At 41.0% G+C, this 13234-nt stretch overlaps 1 protein-coding gene across 2 annotated transcripts in view; it reads right to left on the reverse strand.

The window, feature by feature from the left end:
• KIF26B (kinesin family member 26B) overlaps positions 1-13234 on the reverse strand; it is a 517632-nt gene that overhangs the window by 47301 nt on the left and 457097 nt on the right. The gene's annotated exons all lie outside the window — the stretch shown is intronic.

A 13234-nucleotide genomic window follows, 5' to 3' on the forward strand; every position in this document is an offset into this window, starting at 1 on the left:
AAGGAAAAAAAGGAAGATCTAATGGTAGTAGAAACCCTCAAGGACTTGTGTCCTTGAAAACTGCTGGCCTTTCCTTTTCCTTGTTTTTTAAACTGTGGTTAAATATACTTAGTATAAAAGTCACTATTTTAACTTTATTTTAACCATACACTTTAAATTCAGTGTATGGTTCAGTTTAATAATATTCCATTGTGTGGATATACCATATTTTCTATTCCTCTCTTGCTGAACACTTGCACTGTTGCTATCTGTTGCTTATTATGAAGAATGTTGCCAGGAACATGGGTGTACAAGTGTCTGTTCCAGTCTGCTTTCAATTTTCTTGAGTATATACCTAGGAGTGGAAGTGCTGGATAATATGGCAATTTTATGTTTAACTTTTTGAGGAACTGCCAAACTGTTTTCCACAGTGGCTGAACCATTTTACATTTCTCCCAGCAATGCACAGAGGTTTCACTTTCTCCACATTCCTACCAATACTCATATTCCATTTTTTGATAATAGTCCTTCCTGAATGGACTCATTTGAAAAGATCCTGATGCTGGGAAAAACTGAAGGCAGGAGGAGAAGGGGACAACAGAGGATTAGATGGTTGGATGGCATCACCAACTCAATGGACATGAACTTGAGTAAACTCCAGGAATTGGTGATGGACAGGGAGGCCTGGTGTGCTGCACTCAACTCTTTGGGGTTGCAAAGAGTCAGACACGACTGAGTGACTGAACTGAATTGAACTTCCTAACAGATGTGAACTGGTATTTCATCATGGTTTTATTTGCACTTGTCTAACGACTAATGATGTAGAGCAGGGGTCCCTAACCTTCGTGATCTAATGCCTGATGATCTGAGATGGAGCTGATGTAACAATAATAGGAATAAAGTGCACACTAATTATATTGTGCTTGAATCATTCTGAAACCATTCCCCCTACTCCCATCCTAGTCCATGGAAAAATCGTCTTCCACAAAACCAGTCCCTGGTGCCAGAAAGACTGGGGACCACTGATATAGAGCATATTTTCGTGCCCTTATTGGTCATCTGTATATCTTCTTTGGAGAAATACCTATTCAAGCCTCTTGTCCATTTTTGAATTGAATTGGATTTTTGTTGTTGAACTCTGGTGGTTTAGTTGCTTAGTTGTGTCCGACTCTCGCGACCCCATGGACTGTAGCCTGCCAGGCTCCTCTGGCCATTGGATTTTCCAAGAAGAATACTGGCTGCTGCTGCTGCTAAGTCGCTTCAGTCGTGTCCGACTCTGTGTGACCCCATAGATGGCAGCCCACCAGGCTCCTCTGTCCCTGGGATTCTCCAGGCAAAAATACTGGAGTGGGTTGCCATTTCCTTCTCCAATGCATGCACGCATGCTAAGTCGCTTCAGTCGTGTCCAACTCTGTGTGACCCCGTGGACAGTAGCCCACCAGGCTCCTCTGTCCACGGGATTCTCTAGGCAAGAATATTGGAGTATTGGAATATTTTCCTTCTCGAGGGGATCTTCCCAACCCAGGGATCAAACCCTGGTCTCCTGCATTGCAGGCAGATTCTTTAACGACTGAGCTACCAGGGAAGCTACCAGGAAACTCTAGGAATTCTTTATATATTTTGGAAATTAAGCCTTTATTAGATATATGATTTGCAAATAGTTTCTCCCATCTTCCAGGATGTTTTTCAATCTTTTGAGAGTATCCTTTGATGTACAAAAGTTGCTAACCCTTTATAAGTCTTAGATTTTAACTTAACATTCTTTTGGCATCTGTGATTCAAAAGCCTTCCCATATTTGGTATTCCTGTGATAAGCCTGCCAATAAGATTTACCAATGATTTCTTATGCTATTTTGTGCTTAAAATACTTAATCCAATATGGTCCTTGTTACTTGGAGACCACTAACCAGCCAGCAGATGGGGAAAACTTGAAAGACTATTGTTATGTACATGTGCCATGGACTGCCCTGGGATAAACTTCTTTTGAAATCAAGAATAACTAATTTTAAGGACAGTGATGAGGGCAGCTCTGTTAGAATGCCTTCTGGGTATCATGTGTGGTTTAAAGAAATATGATTCCACAGTCTTCACAAAATGTACCAATTGGATTGGCTTTTGGCACAAAGACCAGTGCCTAGTAATTGGAAGGAATTAAAAGGAAATTAAGTTTAAAAATGGTTTCTATTACTGGTCCAAGTCTGAGAAAAAATGTTACACAAGGTCACAATTCATACAGGAAATCTTATTGGGGAACAACATGAAAGCCATGAAAGAATTATGCATTTCTTGAAAAAGAATTAAGAAACATTTGAGTTTTCTAGTGACATTTTGTTTATAAAAGGCTATTGCAGCACAAATTCTGCACCTTTTAAGTTGGTAAGTTCAATCTCAAATAGATGTTCATTTTTTAATGGCACAAATGTGGTCTGAGTTCAGTCACTGTCTAGTCACTGTCATTCCTGTAAGATCTCTGAGTGGGCAGTTTTTCAAAGTCCTGCCAGTGACAAGAGGCTTGTAAATGAGGAATCAATCACAATGTCCTATGACACTTCTTTGTCGGCCCCCCTATCTCCACTTTTTTTATTTTGAAAACATCTCAGAGTTTTTCCAAAGTGCTAGGAAACACTCCTGATGGGTAGATGGATGGTCCAAATGACATTAATGATTCCTGTTTCCTGGAGAACTGCCTAAGATGGGCAGAAATCATTTCTAAATCAGTGCCCAGCAGAGATCTGCCTTTCTATGAATATTTAAATAACTATATAACGGGTACTTCTCCATCAAAAGAAATCTCCCCCAGCTTCCTACCTCCTTAACTTCCTAACTTCCAAAGCATTACATTTAAGAAAAAAAAGAAAAAACAACTCATAGGAGCCACAGTCAGAATAAAACCAAGGTAGACACTGCCTTGACCTAGAACAGGTGCCAAATGCTGAGTATGAGGCTCACACTCTCACTTGCATAAGAGCAGAGAGACTCCTCCAGCCCCTCCAAGTGTTCTAGAGCACAAGCCATGGCCTACATGGGTGTGCACAGCTCACAGTCTTCAAGGGTAGATCACAGGAAAGACATTTATACCAAAGTCGCTGTCAGGCCCATCTTGAGAAATATGGACAACAATAGTCCCCAGAGAGGAACAGTTGGGACCACCAATATGCCTTCGATTTCAGTCAAGACTGTGGCCAAGTCAAGCCAGGTCAGTCTGCAAACTATGTCTGTGTTACCACCTCAGGGTTCTTCTTAGACTGAGTCCACATAGTTTGAAGGTCTCAGAAAAAAAAAAAGTTTGGTCTCAGTAGTGTGTATGGGTTAAAAGAACTGATAGAGCCAGCTTGTAGAGTTCAATACATGTGGTCTGTAGAACAAAATGCTCCAAAATAGCAGCAAGGGGTCATCTGCTTGCAGTTAAGTCTTAGCAGAGGAAGCAGCGTCCTGTGTGGTAGGAGGTCAGAGGGTCTTGTTACAAAGAACCTGCCCATCCTCATTCCTCTGCACTAATACAAAGAAAGTCCTAGCCAAGCAAACAGGCTATTTTGGGGTAGTTTACCCAACAAGCATGTATTAAGAACCGAGGATAGGGACTTCCTTGGTGGTCTAGTGGTTAAGACTTTGTGCTTCCACTGCAGGAGGTACAGGTTTGATCCCTGGTCAGGGGATTAAGATTCTACATGCTGCTCAGCACAACCAAAAAAAAAAAATTTTAAAAAAAGAACCTAGGATACAAGGAGGCCTTCAGCTAGCCCTGGAATTGCAAACATAGATGAGACATATCTGTAGGGCTGTAATTAGGCTGAACATTTTTGTTGTTTAGTTGCTAAGTTGTGTCCCCCTCTTGGGAACCCATGGACTGCAGCCTGCCAGGCTCCTCTGTCCATTGGATTTCCCAGAATACTGGAATTGGTTACTTCTTTCTATTTCAAGGGATCTTCCTGACCCTGGGATCCAACCACTACCTCCTGGATTGGCAGGCAGATTTTTTACCCCTGAGCCACCAGGGAAGCCCTAGGCTGAACATAGGTTCTGGTTTACCCAGAATGTCTCAGGTTATGCCTATTATCCTGCATGTGTCTGGTTTATTTTGTCCTCAATTTTTCATGTTAAAAAAAACATAGCAATATTATAAAGACTGTAAAAAAAGGAGATAGGAAGAGTTGGGCAGACCTTCCCTCTCTACTCCCTTGGTTCCATCTTGCAACGTGTTTGACACATGCAGTGAACAGAGTTTACACTTTAAGACATAATGTGCCTAGCAAATGGAGAGACTAGGCTGAAAGGCAACTGTGATTGGTTATTGCACACACATAATTTGTGACTGTGCTCAAACAGACTTCTATTTATACCCAGAGAAATATAAGCTGTAGATGTCAAAATTAGCAAAATTTACATATGAAGAGTTAGAGTAACTGAGCTACAAAAATGTTGTGATAAATCTTACATGGGGTTTCCCTGGTGGCTCAGTGGTAAAGAATCTGCTTGCAATGCAGACGTCCAGGGTTCAGTCCCTCGGTCAGGAAGATCCCCTGGAGAAGGAAATGGCAACCCACTCCAGGATTCTTGCCTGGGAAATCCCATGGACAGAGAAGCCTCAGTTCAGTTCAGTCGCTCAGTCGTGTCTGACTCTTTGCGACCCCATGAATTGCAGCACACCAGGTCTCCTGGCGGGCCACAATTCATGGGGTCTCAAAGAGGTCAACACAATTTAGTGGCTAAACAATAACAACAAGAAAAGCTTATATGGAAAAAAAAAAAAACAATGATTACATCAGGGGAGTAAGTAGTTTTGTCTTTTGCTGCCTGTGACCGACTGGATTTGAGAAATGTTTGTGACTTTAAAGAACTGGCTTAAACGATATGAAATTGCTGACATCAGGCAGATTTTTCATGCTTTATAAATCTACCTAAGTGTCCTACAAAAAAGCGTAGGAGTTTTAGAAACAGGTCTTCTAAATTCTGATCGTACTTTGTTCAAAATAAAGTCATAAATCCATAATCAAGTGTTCAACAAACGAATACAGAAATCTCAGCCTCTGAAATTTGTAGAGAGCTGCAATTACTAAATAAGACAACACTCGCAAACAGGGAGGACATGAAATACATCCCTGCCAAAGCAAGGAAGGAACTAAATGAATATCTTACAGCAAGAAACAAGCAATATTTACACCTTTTCTCTTGAAATAAAAATTCTGGTTGGATATGGATGGGGAAAAAAAAAAGATATACCTTTAAAATTCTATAATTGTGCTCCAAAATCGATTTTGAGACAGATCTTCTGAAACTTTAACACCAAAATTCTTACTGAACTGAGAAACTCATTCTACTGAAATGAACTTATAGTTGGTTGTTATGTAATAATTTTGCACTTGACTATGATATTCTATCAAGAGAAATAGAATCTGTGATGTATAGATAGTTTTATGTTAAGAAATACACACACATAAATATATAGGTATGCAGTTAGATAACTGAAGAAGCAAAATGCTGAGGCTCTAAGATAATGCTAGGAAAAAAAAGAAAGAATCTTAAGAAAAATACCATTGACATGATATTAGGCATAGACTTGGTGAAGGTGACCTAAACACAAAAAGCTGTATCAAGAACAGTTATTCTGCTTATTTTAATGTCTTGGCAAACAACAGAAAGATTTTTTTTTACTTTGGTGCACATTAAATTTTTTATCAGAAAATATTTTATTTTTGAGGGTGATTTTTCAATAGAAATATTTTATGGGTTCACTAATATAACTTCAGATAGTTAATAGCATTGAGTACCCATTTTTCACTCTCAGAAGTGTCTCAGTTTGGATAGTAAATTTTGTGGTTCTATTATTTATAATTTAGAACAGTAAGAGATGTGTAACAGAAAAACATAGAAAAGTAGCCCCCCAAAAGCAATATGGTAATCTGAAAAAACCTTCCTATCAAGTATAATTAAACATTATGGATAAGATATTTTCACAAATCTTACTAAATGCATTGGTGAGCTTGTAAAAGAGTAAAAAATTTTTAGGCAAAAAAGTATATACAAATTTGCGGACTCAAGAGAACTAGGCAGAACTGGAGTTTGCTTTTACCCTGAAGATATCTACCAAACTAAGTGACATTCAAGCTTAGCTTTATATGGCCTCAAAGGGCATGGATAACAATATAAAGCCCAATGTCTGCCCAACTTGAAGATTTTATCTCCATCCACAACAACTGCCCCCTTACATACATAAGAAATAATTCTTGAAATACGGCACTGAGAAAAGAAGAACGAAATTATCCCCAGAATTTGGAACCAAAGGCAGAATTAACGTAGGTTTGCAGTCTTAATTCTCAGTACCTGGGTGGCCCAAAATGTTTCAAGCTGAGAATATTATTTAGAGTATCCTCAACTGGTAGTAATCCCAGGCATTGAGTAGAAATAAATACAAATGCTAAAGTAAACCATCTTTATCCCAGGTCTCAAAGAGTTCTCACAAATAAAATGCCAAAGAAAATGAGTTGCCCCTGGGCAAAAATAAACATACAAAGAAACAAGGCATCTTGAGAAAGATGCAGCAGAAACAACATATGGCAGAAGGAGATATTCAAACGTAGGTTACAAACAAACAACAAAAGATGGATTAAGATGTTTAATGAAATAAAATAAATAAAGCAAAAAAAAAAAAAAAAAGAAAGATGAGGAATGACCAATTTCCACTTCTGGCCATGTTGGAAAAATATGACCTGGATTTATCCTCTACTCTTAACAATGAGAAAATCAAACAGAATATTAGGAAAAAATTTATTTTGGATACCAGGCAATGGGCAACAGCAGAAAGGAGGTTTTGAGAGAAGGGAAACAAACAAGGTAGGACCTGAACTTGCCCAGTTCATTGTCCAGAGAGAACTTTCAGGCCGCAGAACAGAGGGGCTCAGACAGAACCAGGCAGTGACCTTGCTGAACTGAGGAGACAAAATTTGGAATTTGGGGAGGACAAGGCAGCTAAAATTTTCAGGGCAAAATACAGAAAGAAAGAAAGAAAGAAAGAGGAGTGCTGGAAAGAGAGAAGAGTTTCTCATATGACGTTGGGAATAATTTGTGTTTAAGCAGAGTGGGAGGATCTACTAATGCATGGAGCACTGGACAGACTGCTCAGAAAGGGCCAACGAGAAGAACGTTAGGGTCCTCTGCGCTGCTGCGTTGCTTCACTTGTGGCCGACTCTGTGTGATGCTACGGACTGTAGCGCCCCCACCCTGACCAGGCTCCTCTGTCCATGGGATTCTGCAAGCAAGAATACTGGAGTGGGTTGCTGTGCCCTCCTCCAGGGGATCTTCCCAACCCAGGCATTGAACTTGCATCTCTTACATCCCCTGCATTGGCAGGAGTGTTCTTTACCAATAACGCCACCCAGTAAGCCCTAGGGTCCTCGACTAATGGTCAAATGAGCCCAAATGCTCTGCACCTGCCCTAGAGATGACTAAAAGCAAGCCTCAAAAGGAACAAACTAATTCCAAATAACTGTGTAAATTAGTAAATAATTCTAAATAACTCACAGGTCAAAAAAGTAATGATAATAAAAAACAGAAACATGTTGAACTAATAACAGTGAAAATAATCATCACTATCAAAACTTGAGGAAAGAGACAAAGCAGTACTGAGTGGATGATGTAAAGAATTAAATGCTTATATCATAAAATAAGAGTGAAAATTGTTAAGCTAAGTAGCCATCTTAAGATGGAAGATGAAGAATAGCAAAATAATTAAAAAATAAAGTAGAAGGAAAGAAATAATAAAGAGTAGAAATCCATACAATGAAGAACACACTATAAAAAAATTTCAAAAGTCCAAATAATTAAGACAGTCTGGTCTTGGCAGAGGTTAGAGAGTCCAGAGATAGACGCCTACATATTTGACACGTGTTGTATGACCAAAGGAGCACTGCAGATGGGTGGGGATTCAATAAATGATCCAAGGAGAAATTATTTGCAAAATAGAAGAACCCAGAGTTCACAAAGTATCCATAGGAATTGATAAGCAAAAGCTCAACAACTCTATAGAAAAATAAGCAAAAAATATGAATGACTTATACAAAAAGGAAGAAATAACTAACAAACATGAGAAGATATTCAACCTTATTAGTAATCAGGAAGATGCAAATTAAAATTGTACTAATATGCCATTAAGTACCCAGCAGATGGCCAAAGTTTTTAAACCAGACAATTCAACTATTGGAAATGTTGGATGGAGAGCGAACTCTGGTCTATTGTTAAACCATTACTAGATACTACTATTCTAATTTGACCTAATGGAGAAGGAAATGGCAACCCACTCCAGTATTCTTGCCTGGGAAATCTTATGGACAGAGGAGCCTGGTGGGCTACTGTCCACAGGGTCGCAGAGAGTCGAACACGACTTAGTGACTAAACACACACCCACAACAAATTTGACCTAAGAGAGCACATTACCTTACCACAGAGCAAGTGTGAAGGGAGAACCCACAGTTTTGATGTAGGTATAGAGTTCTGATGATTGGTTTTGATGTAGGTTGGTTTTGATGTAGGTATAGAGTTGAACGAGGCCCAAGGTACTGGGGACTTTTAACACTGGTACAGTCACGAGGATGGGGGTGGGGTGGCAGACACTGGGCATTCTCGGATATCACAAAGGCCCTGGGTACCTGTGGAGGGGGTGAGGAAGGCATTCACTGGGAGGAAGAGGCACCAACACTGAGTGAAGTGGTAGTGAGGCACTCAGAAACTTTGCTTCTTTATAATTTTGTCCCTTCGCAGCTCCACTAGCAGTGCTGAGTCAAATGTGGCTGCAGAGATTTCTGTTATCTGCTTCTGCATGTTCCTGGCTGCCATGACAAAGGAAATCTGGAGTAAACCTCCTTTGGTCAATTAGTAGTGCTGGCTCCATGGAACTGTCGTGAAGATGAAATGAGCTTTAAAAAAATAAAGAACTGAATATAGGCACAGAGTTGGCACTAGATGATGTTGGTGGTGATAATAATGATGGTGGTGGTGGTAATGGAAAAGGATGTGGAGGGGTAGGGGCCAATTCGCTTCATTTTTCTGTGTTCTCAGGGTCTTCATCTATAAAATGGTAAAAATAATAGCATCTACTTCTAGGGCTGGTGTGAAGATGAAAAACGAATACTTGTACAGACTAGGCTTATACCTAGCAAATACTCCAAAATTGGTAGCTTTGCTAAGTTTATTGCTTTTGCACACTACCCATGGTTCCAAGACCATGTGAAATGGGTCTTTAAATGGGTCTGGAAGAGGGGATTTAATGCCAAAGGGCAATTCCAGCTCATCCAAAAAGCTTTCAGAGGAATAGTCACTTGGTTCTTTTCACTGGGGCTTTTCATTTACAAATTATAGGCTCAAATGAATCATTTTGGTGAGGAAAAAGCTCTCGCTTTTGGAAAGGTCAAATTGTACAGGTTTTTGAATGTGGCTATTCTCCTTTTCTGAAGAAAACTGTCAAGCAGGGGCTGAGATGGGTTTCATTATTCCAGCAAGAAATCATGCAGGGAGGTTTGCTTTTTCAGAATTTGATTGTCAAGGAGACCACAGTGGGAAGAGATGTAGGCTGTGGATTTGTCCATTTTCCCAGAGTAGGTAGAGGTTGAATTAGCCAGAAGTTGGAAGGCTTGCAGGCATTTCCCGGGCTATACAAAGGAGACACTACCATCTCCTTGACTGCAAAAAGTTAATCACGAGAGCTGACGAAGCCTCATCCACACAGAGCCTAATGGTACTTCTTGGCACATGGTTTTCAACATGCAGCTCAAATTTTATATTATGGTCAAAAGATGGGCTGCTGCTGCTAAGTCGCTTCAGTCATGTCCGACTCTGCGTGACCCCATAGACGGCCTCCTACCAGGCTCCTCTGTCCCTGGGATTCTCCAGGCAAGAACACTGGAGTGGGTTGCCATTTCCTTCTCCAATGCATGAAAGTGAGGAGTGAAAGTGAAGTCGCTCAGCCGTGCCCGACTCTTCACGACCCCATGGACTGCAGCCTACCAGGCTCCTCCATCCATGGGATTTTCCAGGCAAGAGTACTGGAGTGGGTTGCCATTGCCTTCTCCGAAAGATGGGCTGCTATTCCCCAAACTGAGGACATTAACAAGTCGCAATGGGAGTTCTTCCTTAGGTTTCTAACGCATTCCTGGAACTTCTCTATACTAAATCCTTAGGGCACCAACTTCAAAGCCATGCAATAAATGACTATTATAAAGATGTAGTTTGGGTAACTAAACCTCTTAGATGAATTATATGATATATTTGTTTCTGCCAAATTCTAGACATTTGGAGAGTTTTGGCAGTAAATAAGAATCTATGACAGAGTAGGCATATTCAGACAACTGACTGGAACTTCTTAGCTCTTTCTTAAATGTATTTTATAATATGGCTTTTAGTGGCACTAGTGGTAAAGAACCCACATGCCAACGCAGAAGATGCAAGAGACATGGGTTCAATCCCTGGGTCAAGCAGACCCCCTGGAGGAGGGCATGGCAACCCACTCCAGCATTCTTACCTGGAGAATCCCATGGACAGAGCAGCCTGGCAGGCTACAGTCCATAGAATTGCAGAGTCGGGCGTGACTGAAGGGACTTAGCGTGCACACTTTAACTGATGTACTATCATAAATAGTGTACAGCCTCAATGCATAGAATATCACTTAGTACACTTTAGGTGCTTGATGAATTGTCAAAATAACCTAGTAGAATGAATACTGGCTTCCCTGGTAGCTCAGCTGGTAAAGAATCCGCCTGCAATGCAGACCTGGGTTCAATCCCTGGGTTGGGAAGATCCCCTGGAGGAGGGCATGGCAACCCACTTCAGTATCCTTGCCTGGAGAATCCCCATGGACAGAGGAGCCTGGAGGGCTACAGTCCATGGGGTCACAAAGAGTCAGACATGACTGACTAACCACAAAATGAATATATTTTTGCCATATATCTGATTCAGAAACTAGGGCCATAGCTTCATTCCTTCTCCACCTTCTAAATGGCTGGCATCACTACTTTGTCCTAGCTGAGAATGGGGCTCTGACGGCCACAGTGCAAGTCTGGGGGCCCAAAGGATCCTCCAGGTAATGAGACAGGCTGTCCAAAGTTGAAGGCAGATGTCTGATTCATATCTGTAACCAAGAGGTAGGGTTTAGAGCAGGTTGGTTTAATTTAAATTAGTGCAAAAATAATAAGGAATCTGGAGAAAAAGTTTGTCATCTTGATGAGCTCATGTGATAGGAGAGATATGTTTATAAAGAAATAATTAAAATGTAATATCAGTGCCCACAATGAAATACCTACAGAATGCCACAGGGGGTTAGGGGAGAGAAAGCACTTTTCTGGACCAAAGAATTGGGAGGGAGGAAAGAAGATCAGAGAAGGATTCAAAGACAATATAGTATTTGAGATAAGCCTTGAAGGGTACACAGGAAGGAATGCAACATTTTTTAATATTAGGAGGTTGATTTATGTAATTTACCACATTAAAGAATTAAAGGAGGAGAAGATCTCTTTAGAGGCAGAAATGAATTAGACAAAATTTGGCTATTTTCTAAACTGCTTAGAAATCCATCAACAGGAGATCAAAAGCTCTTGATATCCTCTCACAATGAAAAATCATACATTAATGAAAATGAATAGACTATAGCTACACACATCAATATGGGTATCAAAAACGAAATACTGATTGAAATAAGTAAGTTACAGAAGGACCAGGGAGAGCATGATTCTATGTTATGTAAAGTTCAAAAACAGAGGAAACTAAACAATGGAGTTTTTAGGGACACAATTTAGGCGGTAACATTGTAAAGCAAGCAAGGGGATTTTAGATATAAGACTTTTTTCAGCACAGTGGCCCCCTCTGGAAAAGGTGGGAGGTCAGTGCAATCAGAGAAGAGCACATGGGGGCCTCTCAAGGCATTGAAATCTGTTTCCTCATCGGGCCAGTGGGCACACAGGTATTTGACTTGTTATTTTATAGACTGAGCAGATGTGTCTCTCCATCTGTATATATGACACAGTTCACAATTAAACCGTACAAGAAGTAGGCAGAAGAAGGGGATCCAGCTCAATCCTGGAATATAGAGTATTCCTGGGAACTATTCACTGAATGAATGAATAGACAGGTTATTGTAAGCAGAAGAAACAGCATCTACAAAGCATGTGGGTGTGAGAGGGCATGGGGGCTTCAAGAGATTGTGCACAGTTTCTATGATCAGAAAGGTGAGCCTGGCCCCAATTATAAAGAGCTTCATAGGCCATAAAAGGGTTTGAACCTGTAGCCAACAAGAAGCCATTGAAGGATTTAAAGAGGTGGGTAACATCAGGATTACATTTTAAAAGCACATTCTGGCAGCTGTGTGGAGGGTTGTTGTTGTTTCGTCGTTAAGTCATGTCCGACTCTTTTGTGACCCCACAGACTGTAGCCCACTAGGCTCCTCTGTCCATGGGGCTTCCCAGGCAAGAATACTGGACTGGGTTACCATTTCCTACTCCAGCCGATCTTTCCCGACACAGGGATTAAACTTGCATCTCCTCCATTGGCAGGTGGATTCTTTACCAATGAATCACCTGAGAAGCCCTGTGTGGACGTAGATGAAACTAAAACCTTTTCTCCCTTCACCAAAAAGAATTCTCAGAAGAAAACAGTGGATGTATCACATGCCCTTAGGGCCTCCTCTGGACTCTGTTCGAGAAACTACATACATAAACATCTTCTCAATACAAGCAATTACAGTTAGTCCTCAGTGTAGGATTTTATGCTTACGGAAGGCAAGGTTCATGGGAGACATGAGATAAATGGTTTGAAGTAAAGAGCTCACACAGAACTTTTAGGACAGACATGTTTAATACTCTCTATTGGCACATTGGGACATGGAATTGGGAAATGCATGCTTATAAACTGGGCCCTGATAATACTTCCTTTTAGCCAAACCTGCTGCTGCTGCTGCTGCTAAGTCGCTTCAGTCGTGTCCGACTCTGTGCGACCCCATAGACGGCAGCCCACCAGGCTCCCCCGTCCCTGGGATTCTCCAGGCAAGAACACTGGAGTGGGTTGCCATTTCCTTCTCCAATGCATGAGAGTGAAAAGTGAAAGTCAAGTCGCTCAGTCGTGTCCGACTCCCAGCGACCCCATGGACTGCAGCCTTCCAGGCTCCTCCGTCCATGGGATTTTCCAGGCAAGAGTACTGGAGTGGGGTGCCATTGCCTTCTCCGTTAGCCAAACCTAGAAACTCCCAAAATTTTTACTGATTTCACTGCTAAGGTAC

This window comes from Bos javanicus, chromosome 16 (assembly GCF_032452875.1).
Source record: "Bos javanicus breed banteng chromosome 16, ARS-OSU_banteng_1.0, whole genome shotgun sequence".
Classification (NCBI taxonomy): Eukaryota; Metazoa; Chordata; class Mammalia; order Artiodactyla; family Bovidae; genus Bos; species Bos javanicus.